The 20683-nt window shown below is 41.1% G+C and overlaps 1 long non-coding RNA gene across 1 annotated transcript in view; it reads left to right on the top strand.

Moving 5' to 3' along the window:
• The window catches only part of LOC106492274 (uncharacterized), a 32829-nt gene extending 19981 nt beyond the window's left edge, over nucleotides 1-12848 (top strand). Inside the window, exon 4 of the long non-coding RNA XR_010885723.1 lies at nucleotides 10926-12848. This is a non-coding gene — a long non-coding RNA (uncharacterized lncRNA). The remainder of the gene's footprint in view (nucleotides 1-10925) is intronic.
• Nucleotides 12849-20683: the final 7835 nt, after the last annotated feature.

Below are 20683 nucleotides of genomic sequence, written 5' to 3'. Positions count from 1 at the left end.
GGGAGAAGGGGAGGGGAATGGATTTTAGGGAAGAAGTGCTTGGCAGACAATCCAGCGATCGTTTCAAGTGTATCATAGTCAATAAAGTAGAAAATCAAGACAGAGTGACGTGCAGAATGGGTCTCATTGGGGCTGTCTTGATCGGTGCTGATGGCATGTGTGGGCACGGTGCTACCAGGGAAAGGGCATTGCAGGGTGAGCGCAGAGGCCCTGAGCACCGCGTTTCCTAGCGGTTACTTGCAGGCAGACTGAGCAAGAGCTCTAGCTCTGCTCCCCACGGCCTGCGCCACACTGGCAGTAGGGATGCGTGCGTGGAGCTGTCTTGGAGAAGAACCTGACCGTTCTTTTGTCTTGCTCATCGCTTTTAGTAGCTGGGTGTTCCCCAGGTAAAAGTGTAAAAGCAATGGAGAGAGATGTACGGATTGTTCTTGGGGAATCTCCTCTGAATCAGAGTCCTCTGCCGGAAACAGTGCAATACACGAAACTTGCACTTTTGGAGGTGGGTATTTCATGGAGTGCTTCATGAGCAGATGCATAATCTACAGAGGGGGAACAGAGCTATGTCTTATTAGTGGGTTGTCTGGGTGCCTAGAGGGGGGGAAGAGGATGGGACACCTATTGCAATAGGCTAGTCCTTTAGCTTACATCTATCAGCATGTGAAAAGTAATGTGACTACCAGCAGTAGCCCCTGGCGTGGCACGCTCAGCATTACACATTGAAGTTATCCTTCTCTGTTTGTTTCTCAATTCTGTAAAACCTGCGTAAGTGCTGCCACCTAGCCCTTGGAGTACTCCTGGAAGCACTCCACGTGCTGAGAGGTACCTGACAGCGGTATCAAGCCCCATCCATCTCCTGAATGATACCTGGTTTAAAGGGATGTCCTTACATTTTTTTTAAAATTAGCTGTGTTTTAACTGAACTGAAAGATAGGTAGGCCAGAGCCGAACTGCCGATTCTCTTCTCTCAATGAGAAGAAATTTTACTGTTGGAGGAAAGCAGTAAAAATTTCAAAATCTTTTCTCTGGAATGGATACCATATCCACTCCAATTGTTTTTCTGGTGGCAAGAACATCTCAGGATCCAAGTTCTCACTGATTTATTTTAGGAACTATACTAGAGTGGGTCAAAATACTTCTATACAAGTTTCCCATCAAAGCATCTGATTTCTAAAATGAATGTGTTGATTTTTCAGTAAAGTTTGGGAAAAATGTAAAATCTTCAAAAATTGAAACCATGTTTTGTTTTGCTTTTCCTATTTCATTTTTATGTTTGATAGCATAAAAGGTCTTGTTTGACTTTCAGACTTCTGATGTTACTGTTATTTTCAATATTTTGAAGTGGTTCTTATTTCAGTATTTCCAGCCAGGTGCCGCATTTGGAACAACTCTGTCAGCCACATAGGGAATTGCCATTTGGTCGCAGCTATTCTTAAGAGTTTCCTTCCCCGTGGGTGCGGCGCTGGTTTGCAGGAGTTGTTGCCTGGGTATTCACAGGGGGGGATTTGACAACTGTTGTCAAATGTGCTGCCAGGAACAGCCATTTCCCCTTGCCTCCGGTTCTAACATAAGACCACCCTAGCAACAGCAGTGCCTTGGACGCCACAGACTAGTAGTTCGGTCAGTCTGTTTTCTGCTCGGTTTTGAAATACAGACATCAAAGTGAAAGAAACATTTTAGAAAATTCATTTTGAAGAATCTTAAATGAAACTTTTGATTCTCATCTATTTTTTATTTTGTTAGTTTTGCAATATCAACTTTTCATCCTGATTTAAAAAAAAAAAGAAAAAGAGAGAGAGGAAGAAATATCTAGTATTTCTCCTGGAACAGAAATCCCATTTTAACACACATCGGTTTCCACTGATTTTCCTGGGACATCTCACATACATAAAGTTAAGTAGCTAAAGAAGTGTTAGTGAAATCACAGACATAAATTTTGCAATAGATTAAAAGTGTCCTGTCAAAATGTGGATAATAAATTCTGGTTATAATGAAATTGTTCATAACTTTTTCAGGAAAAAAAGTGAGACTGCGTTTTTTCCAAGTGATTTACAACAGCTGTAATTTTTAAGGGGGCTAAATTCACTTTTCAATTTAAAATAATTTAAAATGCTTCCATAAACAAGCAGTGATGCTATGTTGGCCATACTTCTTTCTAATTAAATATTTACTATACTTATATATCTGGTGGCTGAACCAGGAACTTGGAAAAGCTGATGCAGGCAGCTCTAAAATGGCATATCTTACGTTTCTGCCGACTGACAGGCCTGACCTTGGCAGGCCGACCCTGCGCCTCCCACACCCTCGCTTTGTTCTGCTGCGCTCGCCCTGGCAGTGTCACGGCAAGGCTTTCATCCCTGCAGCCCCTTTGGCTTGCATGGGTTTTATTTCCAAAAAACTCTTGACAGGTGAAAACGTCGTCTTTGAAGTCCTCTGGAGAGGCAGATTTCCTTTTGGTCTGCAGTTTGCCATACCAGCGCCTGTCTTTCTGTGTGTAAATGTTTGTTTGGTCTGTGCATCTTTTTGTCTCTACTGTGCTCTAAATATTCCTCGTTTAATGAAGGGGAGTTCTTTAATTACTATTTTTCTTTGTGGAATGGCTCATGATCCCTCAGTCTGTTGGTATTATCAGACTGAAAGGGAAAAATCTTTTAAACAATTTTCTGACTCCCCCTAGAGGATTTCTTTCACAGCCTAGAAATAGCTCTACAGTGTGAGAAATAGCATTTAGTCACTGTGTCTGCACTGCCAGGTTTCAGTGCAGATTCTATCTTTTTCAGTATCCACAGATTGCTTTTTTTCTGTCAGTTCCTGCTAATGTCTCCTTGATTCTATTCCCACTGTTCTTTAAATATAAATGCTTGTAGTCCATTTTTCCTCAGGCAGCATCAGCCCTGCATTCTCTGCCAAACTAAATACCTTGCTGCAATCATCACTGCCCAGAGAATGTCCATTCCTGTGATGTACTAATTCCTCTTGATCAAACTTTCTGAGACTATCCATCGAGTAGAAAGCTTATTTTAAACATCTTTTTGATGCCTTCTGTCCCATTGCAATAGTGAAATTTTAATGGAAGTTGTGAATAGCAACTCATTTTCATGATGGCGTCTTTTCTTCCCCTCATTTTAAGGGTGCACATAACTTGCTTGTATTTCTGCAGCAATCCTTTTCTATTGCTGCACATCATGTAATGCCAGAGCTGATGAAAAAATGCCATTAAGTTTTAACAGACTGTTGTGGCTTCTTTACAGAGGTCACAAAAAGAGTGGTGACTTTTTAAATATAAAATACTAAATGCAATTCATCTTAGAAAGGTGCTAATGTCGTGTCCATACCCTGTAAAGAAATATGTTCCAAGGCACTCTCTGTGAAGTGCACTTCTCCAATATACATTTAAATAAGAAAATAATTCCTCATATTTCAGATACATTATCCTATTTAACCATTCAGTAGCCATCACTTGCCAAGAGAGATCTGTTATGAGAATATTGTTAGCTATGGTAGAAACGAGCAATCCTAGACTCTTGTTACTACCACTTTTTTTATATAAAATTCTTTCAGGATTTTAACCAACTGCTGTGAATATTGACTAATAGCTGAATTACTGCTGCACTAAATCATTCTCAATTTAAAATAGTTGCAACCACCTCTAATTCATCATCTTCTTTCCTAAGTGATATGTTAACCAGAACAATCATTTGAAAAATAGTAGCTAATGATGGGCAATATTATTTGATTCTTTTAACATACTTAGAAGTAAATCGCAATATAATCAACTAACCTAGTACCACTAATGCTTTGGACAAGGGGTCAAATGTAGGGGTGTGTGTGGACTTCTCCCTCCTTCCCAAGTCCCTCATTAATCCTATATTCCAACTCATCTGATTTCGTTGGAGAGCCAGGACTTCTTGGAGGGATTCACCCCCTGGTAGAGGCTGCAGCACAAAGCTGATGCTGGTGTCCCCATCACGCTCCCAGCACATGCAGCACGTGTGTACGGTGAGGTGCTGGCCCTTTGCTGGAACCGGGAGAAGAGGGAGGGAGGGAGGGAGAAGGAAGGGGAGACGTGGTGGCCTAGCCACAGATCAGCACGGCAGCGTCGAGCTCAGGTGAGGCGATGGAACATGCCTTTGAAGTTACCTGTTAATCAGTCTGTTGTGAATTCATGCAGCTGTAGCACAGTCGATGAGTTTAAACCACGTCATGTCTAGGTTACTGTTCTGACTATGTTTTCCTTCATCTTCCAAAATGACATAGGCTATGGGGAATGTTGGAATTGAGACTGGTTGCCTTTTAACTTTGACTGTATTCTAACATAAAACTCTATAGGAGCTAACTGCATTTTATTAAAATGCACTATTTACATATAGATAGTAGGAGTTTTTTTGATCCCTTGGCCAAATTCTCTGGAAAAGTGTGATACCAATAAACAGTACCTCAGGGTTAGGAAAATCACTATGTGGTTTTCCCGAAGTATCTCTTGAAGGACACAGGCTTAATCAATAACAGTAGGCCACAGTGTTACAGTTGAAGCAGATATTACTAGTCTTGCATCTGACTTCAGCTAGATATATTTCTCAATCTTAATTGCAGTAAATTCTGATTGCAGTAGTTTCAAATTTGGATTCTGCGTCCTAAAAATGCTTTGGTTTCACCGTATTACATGTGCGATATTAGAGAATCACAAGAGTACCAAGATTTAAATGTACTTCCATAATTTTTTCAATGTATGGCTAAAATATACACATGCTATATTTTTTAGGCCTGATGGAACATATTTAATGTGCTCCTCCATGCCAGACCACAGGACTCAACCCAAAGATTCGTGTTCAGGCAGGACTGAATTTGGTAGATGCAATTTTGTATTTGCACTGTGCTGTGCTCGCGCACGTTATCCCTGAGTTCTGTGCATGGAAAATGCATGCCTGAATTGCTGGATTAAAAAGGCAAGGCCTAAATTACTGGCTCTTGCTACCATGCACTGAGCAGATCCGAGTTTTACCAAGCGCACCGCCGCTGCCCTCAGCCATTGCGGCCTGGGAAGGGCGGTGGTGCGAAGAAGTGGAAAGCCTAGAGGGTGGCATGTGGCAGGGGAGTTGGTGCCGTTGTCACCTCTGTGCACGCTGCAGCGTGGGACGCGTGGCTGGCAGCGCGTTGGGGCAGGCGATTTTTCCCGAGCGAGCAGCAGGACTGCGCGGGCTGGAGCTGGTGCATGAGAAGCTGCAGGTACGAATAGAACTGTGGTGAGGAGGGGAAGGGATCTGGTGCCCGTTTCACACACACCCCCAACCCGGCTGGGGAAAGGGCCCGGTGCCTGTTCCCCCCCCCCCCCCAACCCGGCTGGGGAAAGGGCCCGGTGACCAGTTCCCCCCCCCCCCCAACCCGGCTGGGGAAAGGGCCAGGTGCCCGGTTCCCCCCCAACCCCAACCCAGCTGGGGAAAGGGCCCGGTGCCTGTTCCCCCCCAACCCCAACCCGGCTGGGGAAAGGGCCCGGTGCCTGTTTCCCCCCCCCCCCCCCAACCCCAACCCGGCTGGGGAAAGGGCCCGGTGCCTGTTCCCCCCCCCCCCCCAACCCCAACCCCAACCCGGCTGGGGAAAGGGCCCGGTGCCTGTTCCCCCCCAACCCCAACCTGGCTGGGGAAGGGGCCCGGTGCCTGTTTCCCCCCCTCCCCCAACCCGGCTGGGGAAGGGGCCCGGTGCCCGTTTCCACCCCCCCCAACCCCAACCCCAACCCAGCTGGGGAAGGGGCCCGGTGCCCATTTCTCCCCCCCAACCCAACCCGGCTGGGGAAGGGGCCCGGTGTGTGCGCGCATGTGAGGGCGCGAGCGCTGGGCGGGGGGAGGAGGGCGGCCGTTGGGGGGGGGGCGTGGCGGCCGTTGGGGGGGGGGCGTGGCGGCCGTTGGGGGGGGCGTGGCGGCCGTTGGGGGGGGGCGTGGCGGCCGCGTCGCGCGGAGGGGGCGGCGGCAGCTCCTGCTGCCGGCAGCGGCGCTCAGCCTGCCGCCGCCCCGCGGTGAGTCAGCGCGGCGGGGCTGGCGCGAGGCGCCCTCCTGCCGCGCCTGCTCGCGGGCCCTTCCGCACGGTGCTTGTGGGCGCCTCGGCGCCCCGCCGCTTCCGCGCGCTTCTAGAAAACCCCGCGTTTGCGCCCCCCCGTCGTGGGTGAGGCCTCGTCGCTCCACGGCGTCGTGCGGGGCCCTCAGGGAAACGGCCCGTCCGAAAACGGCCCGTTTTGGAAGCAGCAGCCTAGTGAGAACGCTCGAGCTTTCCTGCCGCTGGGAGGGGAGGCGTGCGAGGGGGGCAGCGGCTGGCCCGGCCTCTCCCCGCGGGCTCCGTCTCCCATTACTAATGCGCCTTTTTAATTTCATTTTCTTCACTGCGTGTGCTACATATTTCTTCAATTTATTCTCTTTTTTTCCTTGAGCCGCAGATATCTGGTAGAATTACCAATCGTAGATGAGAGGTCCTCAGACAAAAGCAAAACCATTTCAATTCATGCTTGAATATATATATATATATATATGTTTTTTAGTCACCATTGTAAATTACTGTGATTGGCATGGAATTAACATCAGCAGAAATGTAAATTAGGAACGACTTGAAACAGTGCTCTCAGATGTTTTAAAAGGTTATTTTAAAGCTTCTCACTTCTTCCAGCGAAAGTGTTTTGCTGTGTTCCAAAGCCCAAGCATTTGCTTAGTAATAGCGTTACAGTCTTTTGTTGATCAGAATAATAACTCCTCTCTCAGCAATCAGTAATTTGTCAGGAATGATATCGTACGTGTTACTTTGACTTCAGCACCGCGTCTGGAAGTCGATGAGCGGGACAGCGAGGTGGGAGACGCAGCCTGCGTGCAGCCCGCTCGCGACCGCCCGGCCACTGTCAGCTAGTAACGAGCGCCGTCAAGGGGAGCGAAGTGCATCTCCCACCTTCCTCGCCAGCCCGAGGGAAGCTCCTAAATGCATCCCAGGCTGCACTCACGCTCTGCCATGTCCTATCACTTTTAAACCTTTGGAAGGGGTGGATGCAGAAGAGATCTGGTATTTCTGTTTAGTGCAGAGGACTGTGTCTGGTGGTTAATTGTTCCTGTGCCTGCATGGATCCATTGCTCGTGCTAGTTATGCTGCACAAACCACCTTTTTCTCTTTGCTTGTTTGCTGACTTGTTAGATAAGACAAAAAAAAAATTACATTCTTGCTCTGAGGTTGAATGAACTAGCATAGATCTATGGCTTTTTCACACAGTTTTTTTTCTGTACCTTTCTATGGAATGTGTGTTTTAAATATTTAATCATTATAGAAAAATGTACAGAAATAAAATAATAATGGGCTTTGCCTCCTGCAGGGTAATAACATTTTAAAATTAACTCCACAAACTTCTGAGTAGAACTGTTAAAACAAGTGTTTGTACCTCAGGGGAACGCAAGATAAACCTGCTAAGGGGCATCTATTACCTGAAACCTTTCCTGGTTTGCATATACTGTTCCCAACATGATAAAAACTTAGGGCTGTTTCAGCCCTGAAAACGCAGCGGGAAGCTGTGTGCTGGAACTGAGGCGGGAGGGACGCTTGGAAAGAGCAGAAGGCACTTGCAGATGCCACCAGAGTTTATATTATTTCCATTGCACTGGCGGTTTACTTGATTGTAGTATTTGTGGATCTTCTCTATTGATACGGAAGAGAGGGAATACCTTTTTTCTTTAGACATTTAAGAAATCAGTACGTATGATAGCTATGGTTTTTAGTTCCCAGCTGACAACTTTTAGTCTGTGAGCATGTTTTGTAGTATGATAACTGCCGCTTCTATGGATAGAAGACCTTTCTGGTAAGCTTATGGGCGAGAAGATACAATGTCAAGTCACCTCTGATGGGTCTTCTGCTCCGGTGTGAATTGCTATTCTGGGGAGGTTTGGCAGAAATCTTAAAGAAGACAGCTGAGTAGAAATCAATATTCTTCTTGACAGCCTGGGTCGTCGTCTTCTCTTTCCAATTGACATCTGTCCTCCAGAGATGACAAATTGGTGTAGTCACCAGAGAGGCTTTCCGTCTCCTGGATTACAATTGGGATGTTTTGTTTTGTTTCTAATTCCACAGGCAAAAATGAATTAATAGTATACTTTCTCTATTGTAAACCCTTTGAGATTCCTTGGATTTTCAAATTCTCCCATTGCTTGAGTAGGGAAATAGCTATATTTTTTTCCCCTCTTCTCAGATTAATTTTTCATCATTAAGATTGTTCATCCAAACGATGAAATTAGTTAGAAAATTCTATGCTGTTGAAAGCACTGCGTGAGCGTCTCTGTAAAACATCACTTATTAGAGAATGGATCATGTGAGGGAAGTTCTTTGACATCAAAGGTCAGATTTATTTTCCTTTGTGGTCTCAGCCTTAGTTCCAGATATAATTTATTGTGCGGATGCTGTTCTATAAATAAGGTTTTAGCTGAAGAAGTTATAGAATCTCATTTATTATGTACATATGAAGGTATTATGAAGCCTCATGAAAGACGGGAGAAAGCCAGAAGCTTATTTGTGTTCTTTTAGAACAAATCGCACACATGTTTTAGCAAATACATGTTTGTATAAAATTGAAATTTGATTTTTTTAAGAGTTTGCGACTCTGTTTCTAGCTTTTGGTTCCTGAATAACTGTGAAGGTTTTAACTGTGAAATTCATGCTATTTTACATTGTTTTTATCTCAGAAAACTTGAGAATTAGGAAATAATTTGAATTTTTTTAGATTGAGCAGTTACTGTAACACAATCTTAAGCTTCAAGGTTTAATATTGTCTTTGACCTTTTTCCCTTTGGTGTGTCTTTTTAGTTTTTGAGTCTTACTGAAGTGCAATTTTTAAATGATCTAGATAATAAAATAGATGTTGTAATTGATCACATCATAAAAGCAGTTATAAAAATGCATACTGATCTTTCACTAGTGGTATTCTGATGTGTAAGTTGCCTAATAGCTGAGATGGAAACTTGCACAGCTCCTTTATCTAGAAGTAGAAGATAAGATCTTATTTCTCTATTTCATTTTATGTATTTTTTTTCCCCCAGATTGCCCTTTTGTATTGCTAAGATTTTCTGAGCTCATAGTTTCAGAAAGGCAAGGTGCAACCAGCTTTATTTCTAAATTCACTCTGAAATTGTAAGGATGAACATATTATTTAAGGTCGAAGTCAGTCCCCCAAAATAAACTTTTAAACCTTTGCAGACTTTTAAATGCTTTCAGATATGTACCTGGGGGGTTATGAGGGCAGCATGGCACTGGAAAAGCAGACGTGTCATGTTACCTGGAAGGTCAATAGTAAGGCTTTACAGGTGTCCACTGGAAGTGGTTGGACTGTCTTGAGTCACGAGATAGGATGCTTCAGTGTAATATCTTTATTAAGATGCTACATTGGGAAAATCATTCCTTCATTTTCCCTTTGTTTGTAGAGGATCTGATCTTCTGATATTATATTCTGATATTATAACTTCAGAAAAGAAAAATTTCTGTAGAAGTTCCAGTGGACCTATCTATAAAAAAAGAAACCTATCTACAAAACATAAAAAATATATCTATAAAAAAGAAACAATCTCTTTTGTTCTTTCACAATTTAACTTTGCAGTTTTTCTTTACCAGAACCATTATGACCTGACAACTTTTTTTTCAAAGAGAAAATTATAAAGTAAGAAAACAGCAAATTTAAGCCTATGTATCAAATCGAGATCACATTGTTGCTTATGTGTTGTGCTGATTGTTTCTAAAAAATCTTTCTTTTAGCTCTGCAGTATAATTTCAAGAATGCTAAATGCATAAAGGTAAATTTAATGAGGGGACTTTGAAACGTATATTTATTTATGTGTGTGACCACAGAATGTCAGAGATTCCATAACCAAAAGGATCTTCCCTGTCCCAGATGGATGCAATTAGCATTTGGTGTCCTTCATATCCTGTGTCTCATTTATTTTTTCCTTTGGCTTAAAGCTAAAATTTTTTCTGATTGATTACTCACTGTTTTGGTGCTACTGTGTGTACTGTGCTACTGTTCATTTACAAGTTGGATTTAGACATTTTTGAACTTGTAAAAGCCTATATTCTCCCCCCCCCCCCAGTACATGTAAAGGAAAAGCAAATTTGAGTTGCAAGTATTGTAAAGAATATATTTGCTAATGTAATGTTTTTTTATTGGCATGGTTTGATTGCTTTTTTCCTAAAAATGGTAACCTTGAGTTTCCAGGCTTCCCTAGGCATAATGTTTCGATTAAAGACCCCACACACACTGCCACCCACCCACCCACCATTTTTTTCCCCAGTAGTTTGTCTTCATTTGGACTTAAAAAAAATTTGGTGGGATAATATGTTGCTGAGTGTTATCACTTTAATGAGCTGAAAGTCCTTCTGTGATTAAAGTTAACTTTGTGTGTGACACATGATAGTGCATCCGTTCTTGTTTACTGAGATTTCAGCTGCAGGAACAGACAGTGTTGCAGTCCATGGTAAGAACTTTTCCATTTCACAGCTGTAATTCTGTGGACATTCACTACAAAGCCATACAGTTCATCTGGATGCTAAACAGTAGGACCTATTTCAAACCAATTAACTCTTAAGGAAGGCTTTCCAGGGTCGTATTTCACAATCTGTGAACCAAGGGCGTAAAAGCCGCAACTTTAAAGAGCGGTGTGGCAGAACTCCATTTCACTGCAGAAGCAGAGTGACCTGGAGAATTCACTGCATTATTTATCCATTCAAGAAAGGAGGGTTATTATTTAGTATGGCAAAACTAATGGATTTTCTGTAAGTATGCACTTTTGCTAGACTACTTTTAATATTCATTTGTACTAAAGTTTGTAGTATTTGTGATATTGACCAAAAGGTGAACAAAGCAAATGTACATTTGACATTTGCTTGAATGCACAACTTGAAACTATTTAATAATCTTTCTTTTGCAGCATCTCAAACAACTTCATCCAGGACAGAAACAAATAAAGAAGAGGAAATCCTGAAGAGCCTTGTGGACATGCTGCGGCATGTAATGCAAGGTGTTCCCACCCAGGGCCCACCACCAAAGCATACAGCCATTATACCCCCAGAAGGGCAGAATTCTTTTAATGATACACTAGATTCTCTTTGGTTAAAAATATACAGAAAGCATGTTAAAAAGCAAAAAAACCTTAAAAGCTTTGCAATTACAGGAAGATCTATTCCCTCTACAACTCCATCGTTTTTGACACTCCAGGCTGAGCCAGATGTTTCTGTTGTGTTGCGTACTTATGAATCTACACAGTTGAAAGCACCACTGAAAAAGCTAGCCTTAATATTTCAGACTGTTGCTACAAAAAAAGAAAAATAAATAAGTCTTTTGATGAGTTAATAAATGAGCTTAGCGAAAACTTTAAAGAATATTAAGAAAGAAGTGGTAAATACCACTATTAAGTTTGAAAATCCAAAACCTGCTAATGAAATGATGAAAAAAGCTGCATGAATTTAAGAAGGTGGAACATGAACCTCTAGGCAAAGAAGTCTTGAGAATAATTGAAACATTACAAAAAGCAGTAGAGAATGCACCTACCAACGTTAAACAAAATCTGCATTTCAGGGGGCATGTTGGATTGGCTGAAATCTAGACAGCAACATCTCAAGCACCAGAAGAAGTAGAGAATTTGTTAGAACAACTGTGTATTTTTTCTAAAGCTTCCCTTGCTCCTCCCTCTCCATCTCTGTCTCCACTAGACTGTCTAGGAGAGAATTCAGCTGAAACCAGAAAATTAAGAACTTTGATTAACCTGTTTTATGATTTTAGTCCTGAATTAAATACATATATTGATACTTATCCTGAGAAAAATATCACAAAGAATATTACTGAAAAAGCTATTGTTGTGACTAAGGCTCTAAAACAGGTTTTCTGTGGAAATCGGAGCACAACAGAAAAAGCAGGAAGGAAATCATTAGAAGATACTAAACTTTTAAACCATGCTTTTAAGAATGCTAAAGACACTATTAAAAAAAAAAACACAACGAATATCTGCAATATTGTCATTGACTTTCCTTGAGGTTTTAAAGATCAATTTTCAGTTTTCTCTGTTATCCAAATCGGATATGTTATAACCGTATTCATCCCAGTAATTAAAAACTATCATTTTTAAATGATCATACTCATGTCTGTGATTTGAAAATGACTTTGACAGGCTTTTTCTGTGAAAAGATCCATGTTTGCATTTGAATGAAATATGCTTGGTCTAGTTACAGAGCTCTCTCTACTGCAAGAATATTCTGCATTACTGTAGGTGCACCACTTAGTGTAGAGAACTGGAATTTTTTAACATCTTTTCTAAACCTAAATATCACTAAATATATCTGCACTCATGGATTTGTGCCACAATAATACTAGGCTCACATTCAGATAAGTACAACATGCATATTCCTGGTATTTTACTACTATGTGCAGAACATAATTACTTTTTATATTTAATTTTAAAATACATTTCTAACTTTCTAGTACAGTCATTCTTTCATAAATTTGTCATATTCAATTAAAATGTTTTTTCAAAACTCTTCTTCCTCTGCTTGGAGAAAATAAAAAGCAACAGGCTGTTTTAATGTATGCCTAAGAAAACAGTACAAACTGACACAAATGTGACATGGAGATAGCAAAAAGCCTCACGGAAAGCATTGGAGTTTGGATCCTGACTGTTGTATGACAGAGTTTCATGAATATAGACCAACTTAGTACAGAAGAGGAAAACTAAAGTCAGTGGGGTCAAAACTGAACTGTAGCAGGATGATTCTGAAATAGATTGCACAAGGAATCAGAAATCTGTTTTGTCTTCTCTTTTAGGAATAATTGCAATGAATTTCTGTGCTCTTCCACTTAGAATTATACATCAAATGCATTTTTTGATTGTGTGAAATTGTTTCCTTAATTTTTACTTATAAACAAGTGAATCATTTTCAGTATGCAATTTATTTGTAAATCATTGACAGCTTTGAATTTTTGTTTGTTGTTGTTGAGGTTGCTTGTTTGTGGCTAATATTTATGTTCCTTCAGTGGATCACTGGAACTCTTAGGCAAGAATGTAGTGAGTAGTGAGTACTGTACTTTACTGTACAATACTGTACAGTAGTCAGTACTGTACTGTACTTTTTTGTGCAAATAATCAGTTCTGACTAAGTTAAACTTTTTCAGCTTTCCAAACAAAACTCTTTCGGCTTTCACCAACTGTAGGTACCAGTCTGAATAGTTATCACTAAGCCAATATAACTTTTAAGTTGTAATAAGTGTATCTTTCTGCTTCTTGTGAATTATGAATTTTTTACTTAATAAGTAGGCACTGTGGACAAAGATTAAGACTCTTTAGGCAATTTTAAGTGCAGGATTTTGGAGAGTCAAATACTGCTTTCAGAACAGATGCCTTATTTTCAGATACTTGTGTCAAGATAGGCTAATATGTTTTGGTAAAGAGAGGGTTTTTTTTTCAAATGAAATTTAATATGTTGGCATGCAACTTTCTTCTGGCCCAAGTTTGTCATAGATTGTTGGACATAACACACTTGGACACATGCCCGTGGACTAGAATAGGTTGCTAGTAAGTCTTTCTGCAACAAAGAGGAAAGATTCATTTCTGAGTTTGCATAGTTTGGATACAAAATAGAACTTCCACAACATTAGCAAATGGTGCTGAAAAATGCATAGAGGATGAGTGCATGGTGTGTTATGTTTTCTAAGGAAGCTTGAAATATTAGGACATTTTCAATGGATTAGTTTTCGAATAAATATTTTTGATTTTACTTATTTTAAGATAAAGATATATGTATGCAAAGGAAGACTTATTTCAACAAAAGCACGCTTCATGAAAGAAATGTTTATTTTTCACATCATGTTTTGTACAAAACAGGAGAGAAGATAAATGTCTAATTCGCTAAGTACATGAGTGGCTTTGTCATATCAAATGCGTTATCCAGCAATAACCCTGTGGATGCAACAGAATCCTAATCAAATTGCATTTGGATTTCTTACCCCTGGCTCGATCCTGTGAGGAGCTGAATGCCCTTCCTCCCCATTCGGAAGAAGGTTGAGATTAGTTTTTCTAGTTTCGAACCACTTTGACTGCTTTTCTGTAGCCTGATTCTTCAAAATGCCTTGTTTCAACAAAGCACTTTCAGTGCTTTAACGAGCTTTACGGATCACGCCGGGCAGGGGTTCGTGCGCTCCGCACCTCCCACGGCCAAGCCCGCAACGCCCTGGATTGTTTGGACTCAGCTTGTCCGTGGGTTGTTTTTAGCAGAGTCCTTTGAAGTATGTCTTACTGTGGGGTTAAAAATTGTGAGTTGTAAATGAATTAACGCATCCCTCTTACATTTAAAAAAAAAACCTACTATAAACATGAATGAATTGTGCTCTCTTTATTGTATGCACTGCTGTATATGGAATATTTCTCAGGAGTGTATAGAGTGTATATTTGTGTATAGAGTTTTGTACATTGTCATTCAAATACAGGGCTTGCTGGTAAGTTGAGTATTTCACTAGTGCTCAGCCGATACTCTCTGACGTTTTGAGCAAATGACTTGATCATGTGCATTTGAGGAACCAAATGTTCTCTTTTATTTTTCAAAGTATTTAGATGAGTAACCCATAAGCCACTTTCAAAGCAGTTATAAAATACCTGGGTAATTATTAAAATGTCACAACCAGATGCTCCTTAATGGTTCTGCTGAAATCCTTTTCTTATTTGACAAAAAAGAAAAAAAAAAGAAAAGAAAAGAAAGCTTTACCAGGGCAGTATTAACTTAAACCTTTAAAAGGCTAGATGTCTCTAATTTAAGGTGAAATCACTTAGAATTGAATTTGCACCTAACTGAAGAATGTATTAACAATGTTTTGCACTGGAACTTGGAATAAACAAGAATACTGAAGAATGAAAGCTATATCAAACATTTGATTTAAGGTGAGTTTAAGAATTAAGAATGTTAAAGTACACTGTTCTTCAGAGGAAAAGTTTAGTCATTTTTTTGCTATATTTCATATAATTTAAACATCTTTAACATTTGTAATTTGTAGGAATATTTGTGTAAAACCTGAGTAGATTTATAATAAATATATTTGTAGATCCAAATTGCATGATTTGTTAATATATGCATATATGCATTAATTCTTGCCTTAATGCAAATATTCTGATAGTTGGTAAATATGAAATTAATTTTGTTTTTCTTAAAGGAAATTAGATATTTTGAGGAACATTCTTTAAATTGCTATGTGTTGGCCAGTTGTATTATCTGTGCTTAGTTTGAGTATTTAAAGTATGCATTGCAGTTTACAATTTGTGAAATTATAAAGTGAAAAACTGTTTAACTTAATTTTCAGAAGAGGAAGTGTGCACAGTATTTAAGTCATGATGCTTATGTGCTTATTTCTGGCATGAGAGACAAAAGTATACTGTTGCACAATTTATTTAAATACTATTCTTCAGAACTCTTCAGAAATTTTTAGATAGTCATAGAAAAAATTTTTTAAATATTCTCTTATAGCTTATTTAAAGGATATTAATTTAGCAAACCTCATTCTTAAATTTGTAAACATTTTATTTCTCCTATATATGCACATCTTTCTTGTATCAGTTTTGTGAGATGGTAGTAGGTTTTTTATATTTTCTGTGTTGGAAGACACTTTTCTGTTTCTCCTTTTTCAACTGACTTTACTTGAAACTCATCACTGAGTAAATACACTGATAAATTATTTAGTATCCACTCTCCTTTTGATAGCTGCTGCCAAATTAAGCTTTATTTAACCATAATCAAATCTCATTATATTAAACTTGAAAACACCTTTAATACTTCAGAGTATTTTCAGAACAGATGATATTTGCACTAGTGTAAAATGCCTGAAACTTCTCCAAGTGGATTACCTCAGTCACCAGCTATTTGGGAACACTTAAAGCAAGAAGTCATCAAAAATGTGACAAAATAAGTTGCTCAGAATTAGCAACATCAAACAGTTTGAAGTCACAAGCCAAATCCTGTAAAAATTGAATTAGCTTAGAAATCATGAGGCTCTTGAAAAATAATAAACGCTAGGCCCTTTTTAGTCAGCTTCTGGTTTGGAGCCTGAAAAGTTCATATTATGAAGACTGGGAATCCAGCTGCTTTCAATAAAAAGCTGATATTCAGACTTCATGACATGACTCCAGGTGCTGAAGCTTTCAGAAAAAATATCAAATGTCACTAACTTTAGAAAGATATTGCAAGAAATGGCAGTACTGTTGTTAATGCATGCTACCGGGCTTAGCCCACCAAGACAGGACAGTTCTACTGGGTTTGAAGGAAGAGGACTACAGACATCAAAGTGCGTCAAAACTTAAGTTGTTAATAAACGAGACAGGCAGTGAAAATGGCTTAGTCGTGGCTCACGACTGGACTATCTTAAGGCTATGTGACCAACAAGGTATAGTGAAGTTTCTTCCTACAGTAGTCAGAGATGACTTTAACTCTTGTCGCTCCTTCCAGCAGTGGGATGCTGTCTTTACAATCTTGCATCAAACACAAGGTTTCCACTCCTACATCTCTAAACGTCTCAGTTTTGAAGCTACTGCTCTATCAGTCGGGGTATTGCCTTTGAAGGGTGACTCAGGAAGGCTGGTATACATTTCAGAGTTGCTTCTTGCTCCTCTGCTGCTGAGGTGGAAGAAGCATGCTCAGAAGTTGCCTTTATTATTGCTTAGCAATATTATAGTGATGTACTTTTGTATTAATTACAGCCTCTTTTAAGCACACTTAATCCACTCTCTTTGGTGCTGGTGTCTTAGTAAGGTATCTACTTTTCAAATTTGTGTGTCTTGCTGATTCTAAAGACATTTAGATGTGTGTGTACCCACATTTGATCTTGGAGCAACAGGCAGTTTGGTAGATATCAAAGCTTTATCTCTGGAGTCAGAGCTACAGTAACTCTACGCTAGAAGCTGCAAATCTCTTGGCTGCAACCAGTTCTGTATACTTTCACTTCTGAAGAAGTAATTTAGGTTTGTTCATATCTGTTTTTTTGTAGCATTTCAGGTGAAATACATCAATAGCAAAATGATTTAGTACATGCAAGTTGGAAGAAAAGCTGGCCAAATCCTGAATCTTAACTTGTATTCATTCCTCGTTTGCACTAAATATCTTCAGCCTGTAGGAGCCTTACCTGACGTGATTCAGCTCTCATCAAGCTGAAATCAGCTCTCCTCCACAACTTAATGTCCTGCCTCCTGTACGGTTGGGTGGCCAGCCACTTGTGTGGCAGCAACTGCCTGCCAGTCTTCATCCCAGCCCCACACATCTAGGGAGTGAAGATTTCATGTATTCATATATATAGAGGGGACTTTTGCAAAAGAGACAGCTGCAGCACGTCCTTGTGGTTATGGGGTGAGAAGCTAGCAGCAAAATTGAAGGCGTTTTGAGGTGCTGTCCAGTAAAGATTTACAAATGTGGGATTTGACTCTAGAAAGCAGTCTCGATGGGTAGCAATTTAAATGGAGTAACTTGCATTGCTCTCCCCTCTGTGAGTTTTCGTAGAATTGGCCCCTTTGTTTGCAAGCCAGCTTATATGGCTTGATTTACATTTATACATTCCCGTGTGGTGTGAAAATTCCGGGGTTTGTGGTCATGTTTTGAAAGCTTGAGAGGGGAATCTCTGCAAGCAGAGAAAACAGAAGTGCTTTTCTTGAGAGATTGGCTTGTCAGCCTTATTTTCATAAATTTATATGAGGAATTTAACACAAGAACTGAAATAAAACAGACTTGCGCTGGTACATCTGTCAGCCTGAAAGGGAGTAAGTAGCATAGGATCCCACTTCAGGCAATGTCAGATGCCTGAATATAATATATTATGTTCTTTTGGTAGCAGCCTGACCACATTTCACAAGTCGTGTTAGCAAACTTAAGGTTTCTTCTTTCCTATTTTAGATATCTGCAGTATGTTTGTATAGTAGAAATACTCTGAGAATAAAGGGGGGCTTGTGTCAGTGAGATCCAGAACGTACTTGAAGATGATCTATGTTTTACTCTCCCCTTTCCCTACTGAATGGTTTCATGACCTTGGATCACCATAGTTTTAAAATGAATTTATCTGGACTGCAAATTGATATTTTTAGCTCAGTTTAGAATTTGTGTGGGGTTCCTGTTGGAATCCCAATAGGGAGTGCTGCAAGTTAATGTAAAATAAACACAATTTAGAAGAGATACTACTGTACTGGGAAATATGAAGAATAACTCCTTTGAAACTGTATTACTTTGCACTGAAGCTCTGTTATATGCGGTGTCTACAGCACCTATTTCGGAGCTCTTATTTATTAAAACAGTTGTATCTGTTTTTATGTGCACTGTTTTCAAATCATACGGTAATACTGTTCCGGTATCATTTCAAATTAAAGCTTGCTTGTGGCTAGGGAAATAAGTTCTTACATGAAGAATGATTCCCCCACAACCCAAAGAGATGCTGGTGTTCTGTGTTTGCTGATGCTTTCCGTCTGGAAGACAAAGCTGGTGGGATGCAGGACTGCGCCTTTGGGGAGGCGAAGAGTCGTCAGCTGTCAGCGTGATAGAGGCTTCAGGTAGCGGGTTTGCAGAAGCACAGGAGTCAGAAACGCGTTCGGGGATGGTTTGTTGTCGTGAAGGCTAGTTTGTCATTTTGACTGTGTAAAACAGAGTGGAGAATTTTGAAGTTCCAGGTCCGTTTGCAACAAAGTAAGCTCTGGAAATACTTGTCTGACACAGTCTCAGCATTTACCGTCAGCTATTAAGAATGAAGCGGAAAAGTTTCAGAAAACCAGCTTGCAGAAGCTGGTGGCAGCAGGATGCAGTCAAATCTAATTTATGAGCAAACCAGAATGTATTTTGACCTGCCGGGGTAGGCGCTAATCCCTGACACACACAAAAATGAAATTAACTCTATTGAAGCCAACGTTGTTAAACTGGTCAGGCCCAGGAGAAGGGAGCGATGCTGATAAGGGTTTGCGAAATTCTTGAAGGCTGATGGGGAGGTGCGAAAGGTTCACTTCTGCCGATGCGTGCTTAGGTCATTCTGTAGGGCTTGCCTATATGTTTTGTCAGGCTCTACTAGCTTGTCTGTGTTTCTCCGTGTTCCTCGAAATACAATATGTGGGGTGCACATCAGCGTGTTATTTAAGTGGTGAGGTAGTTTCATCTAAAACTCCGGATATTTTGGCTGATTAGATCTGTGTGTCTACAAGCCTTTCAAGCCTGGGATCCATGGACCATGCCTCACGGAGCTGGACAGGTAGATTTTTGTACAAACCTCACCAGTCCGTTGGCCAGCACTGTGAATTTTGAGCCAAATACATAAGTAGATAGACCAAGGGAGTTTTCCAGCTGAGCTCTGCTGTCTCGGCTCCAGCAGTGAAGTGAAACTGTGCCGCTTAGCGTGCAAAACTGCTCTCTGCCTCCTCAACTTGTTTACTGCACAGGCACCTCTCTGCCTGAAGTACCTATTGCATCGGTTTGAGTAGTAAAGCGCAAATGGTTTACTATCTGGCTTCTGGTTCTGACATTCCCATGGCAACCTTCTCCCCAATTTAGTCACAGTTTATTGCCTTACAAGTAGGATTTGTTCAAAAATGAATAAAGGTTGCAGTATGAAAAAGACACTTCCCCATGTGTTCGTGATGGCTAGTAAATAAGGACCGAAGCACAGGGTGAACACGAGCTCTTTATTGAATTTGGCAGGGTGCACACTTCCCAAGGTTAGACTGCTTAATGGGGCAAGCAGCGTGAAATAAAGGAAATTAAAAGAATAACATACAACAGCTGCGATCATCTACATTTTAAATATCATGCGGCAACTGAACAACTGGGCTGCAGTTGCAGATCTGATGACAAAACTGGATGTGACTGTGAGATATGAGAAACAATAAATTAAAACCAGTGTGAAGCGGCGCAGAGCTCGGAAATGACCTACCTTTATACGAGCAGGCGCACAAAGCGATGCTGAAAGTTTGTGCCGGGTTTATAGGTGCGTTGCCCAAACTCCATCTATCCCTGCGTGTCGTCTCGGGGACGCTGTGTCCTTCTGATGAGACCTGCCGCTTTTGGAGTTGCACAGGAGCCGTGTGAGAAAGGTTAATAGAAGGGATTTGGGGTAAGATGGTGCAGGATGATTCACAGTTGTAAAACGGCGTGTTGAATTCAGCAGTTGTGCGTGAATTTTCTCCTGGTTTCCGGAGATAATGGGAGTCTGGGGCAATTTTGGACTCTGTTGGCAAGTCGCAAACAGATTCGGCAGAAGCCTGGAGGGCTCGAAAGGGCGAGCAAGTTTGGAGAAGGCGATGGGGAGGAGAAGCGGGATGGGAGGAGGCAGGACTGAACGGGAAGGCCAGGAGACCTGGGCTGGCTGGAGAGGGAAACTGGGCCGGGACGAGGCCGAGGGGAAACGAGGGGAGGAGGACAGGGCAGTCTGCAAAAGTTAAAGAAACCTAGAATTAGGGTGCGTGCGTAACAAGAAAATCGGCCTCTCTGAGCGCACGCTAGGAAACGTACGCAGCTACGTGACGTTTCTCACACCCCGAAGCAGCAGACGATTAAAAGGAAGCCAGTCAGCCCGGGAACGTGCCGCTGATGTCCCTCGTGGACAAGGTCACGAAGGCTGGAGCCACCTTGGGAGAAGAGGAAAAGGGGGAGGGGGGGCTGTCGGGCTGAGAAACGGGAAACCTTTATTCCTGCACGG

This window comes from Apteryx mantelli, chromosome 15 (genome assembly GCF_036417845.1).
Source record: "Apteryx mantelli isolate bAptMan1 chromosome 15, bAptMan1.hap1, whole genome shotgun sequence".
Lineage (NCBI taxonomy): Eukaryota > Metazoa > Chordata > Aves > Apterygiformes > Apterygidae > Apteryx > Apteryx mantelli.
Note: the sequence above shows the minus strand (reverse complement) of the source record. Positions and strands in the feature narration are given on the sequence as shown.